Raw genomic sequence first — 2,865 nt, 5'->3', positions numbered from 1 at the left:
ATAAAAATGAAAATTAAAAGTAATAGAGTACTAAAAATAAAAAAATTAAAACATTTTAAAATTGATAATAGTAAATATATAGTTTACTTTAAAAATAGTTTCTTTTTTTGCAAGGTAATAGTAGGTTATAAAAATGAAAATTAAAAGTAATAGAGTACTAAAAATAAAAAAATTAAAACATTTTAAAATTGATAATAGTAAATATATAGTTTACTTTAAAAATAGTTTCTTTTTTTGCAAGGTAATAGTAGGTTATAAAAATGAAAATTAAAAGTAATAGAGTACTAAAAATAAAAAAAATTAAAACATTTTAAAATTGTTAATAGTAAATATATACCTGTTAATTTCTCTGGAGCTGTCGTGGGCTGTGTGGGGTCAGTTCAGTTTCAGATAGTTTCTTGATCTGGCTTATAATTCTCAAGATCTATAGGCCCCTTCCAATGTAGTCGGTGCTAACTACAGGGTTTTAGTCTGTTGCACCTGTCACTTCTAAAGAGGTTCCCTTTGTTTGTTTTAGCTTCTTCTCTTTGCTGGTCTTTTCCGTGTCTAATTTCCCCCCTGACTCAAGGGGGTGTGAGTGGTCACTTATTTACGCTCACTTGTTCAGTCGTGCTGTGGGGAGGGAGGAACACTGCAAACATGTATCACTGGCATGTGTGGGGAGTGCTCAGTGTCTTGGCCACACTGGGTTTGCCCCTGCTCATGTCATGTGTGCTTTCCCAGTCTACACTTCTCAGGCTCTAGGTTGCTCTGACGGGAAACTCTCTGAGGTGGGCCATGGGTTGCGTGCACTTCCCAGGATTAAACAGCTCAGTTTCAAGTTTTTGGGTACTCCACTAAGGCGCAGACTTGATTGGGCATGCGTTTTGTGCCCTTTCCAGGTCTGAGCATCTCAGGCAACCAGTTGTTTGGTGAGTGCAGTCTCCCCAGGTGCATCTTATCACCTCCCCGGTCGCAGCCGCTCAGTTTCCTGGGTGGCAACAGGCGCGCCTGTCTCAAGTGTGCCACGTGTCTCTTCTGGAGAGCTGATCTCTGTCTGTGATCCTCCCGGCGAATGTCAACCATCCAGAATCCCAAGAAGTCTTGGTTAGTGACTATAAGCCTGCTTACAGTTTGGTAGAGGATGCCTCTCTGGGACCAAGATTGTCCCTTTCCAGCTCTGGTTGCCCTCCGCCTGCCTTCCTGCCTCTGGCGGGGCATGGGCTGATCCACAGTCGGTTAGCTCTCTTCTGGTATTCACTCAGTCCTTTGTTCTGTGAGCATGCCTGGCAATGCCTTAGGTTAGGGCTTTTTTCGGGATAGTTCTCTCTCTCTCTCTCTCGTTTTTTTTTTTTTTTTTTTTTTTCCTCTCTCTCTCTTTCTCTGTCTATCCCACAGTTTGGGTTGCTATCTCACATTAGTTCCCTCTGATTGCCCTCAGGGCATTCAGGCCCAGTCCTTACCCTAAGCAATGCAGCCTGCCGCCTCCCTGTTCAGCCCCTGCTTACTGGTGGTGGATGCAAGAGCTAGGAGTTGCTGTTAGGCACATAATCTGCAGGTTTTATTTATTTATTTATAATTCCTCCCCATTATGTTGCCCTCTGAGATTCCAAAACTCCCCACAGACCGACTGGTGAGAGTGTTTCCTGGTGTTTCAAAACTTCTCCTCTTTTAAGACTCCCTTCCCAGGCCAGATCTCCATCCCTATCTCTTTTGTCTTTCTTTTATCTTTCATATTTTGTCTTACCTCCTTTTGAAGACAATGGGCTGCCTTTCTGGGTGCCTGATGTCCTCTGCCAGCATTCAGAAGTTGTTTTGTGGAATTTGCTCAGCGTTCAAATATTCTTTCAATGAATTTGTAGGGGAGAAAGTGGTCTCCCTCTCCTATTCCTCCACCATCTTAGGACCTCCCCCCCCAACCCCCATCGTTTCAGCTTTAACCTGTTTGTGTTTTGGGATCTAAAGTGAGTTTCTTGTAGACAGCATATAGTTAGACCATGTTATTAAATCCATCTTTCAATATATGCCTTTTAGTTGAAGTTACATTTGAAGCAATTACTAATAACTAGGGGTGCCTGTTATTTGGTATTTGTTTTGATATGACACCATTTCTGTCCTTCATCTCTCCCATTACTGCCATCATTAGTTTTTAGTTTTTTTTTTTCTGCAGCTTATTTCTGTAGGGAGTTTTGACTCCCTTCTTATTTCTCTTTGTGTATATTTTAAATATGTTTTCTTTGTGGTTATCACAGAAATTGCAATTAATATTTTAAATTTATAATGTTGTATTTCTAATTGATACAACCTTGCTAAAACAATATATAAAAATTTTATTCATGCATATTTTTCCAAAAACTTTTTTTAATCACAAATCCATCTTTATACATTATGTAGCCAATAATGCAGGTTTATTATTTTTATGCATTATCTTTTATTCATATAGAAAGTAAAAAACGGGTTACAAACAAAAATAAAATAAAACTGGCATTTATATTTATTTGTGTGGTTACCAATGCTGTGATTCTATACATGTTTTTAGTGTCCTTTCATGTTATCCTAAATGAACCTTTTCAACATTTCCTGTGTGGTAGCTCTACTGGGTCTACTGGTAACAAATGCCCTCAGCATTTCTTTATCTGGCAAAGGTGTTTTTATTTTTACAATTTTCTCGTTTCTTTTTATTTCTTTTTAAATTGAGATGTAGTCAATGAACAAAAACTATGTAAACTACAGGTGTAGAATATAGTAATTCACAATTTTAAAGGTTATACAGCATTTATAGGTGTTATGAAATATTGGTTATATTTCTTGTTATACAATTTATCCTTGTACTTTATTTATTTTATACATTACAGTATGTACCTTTTAATCCCATACTCCAAAATT

This window comes from Oryx dammah, unplaced genomic scaffold (genome assembly GCF_014754425.2).
Source record: "Oryx dammah isolate SB20612 unplaced genomic scaffold, SCBI_Odam_1.1 HiC_scaffold_23, whole genome shotgun sequence".
NCBI classification, from domain to species: Eukaryota; Metazoa; Chordata; class Mammalia; order Artiodactyla; family Bovidae; genus Oryx; species Oryx dammah.
This window is presented reverse-complemented; position numbering follows the sequence as displayed.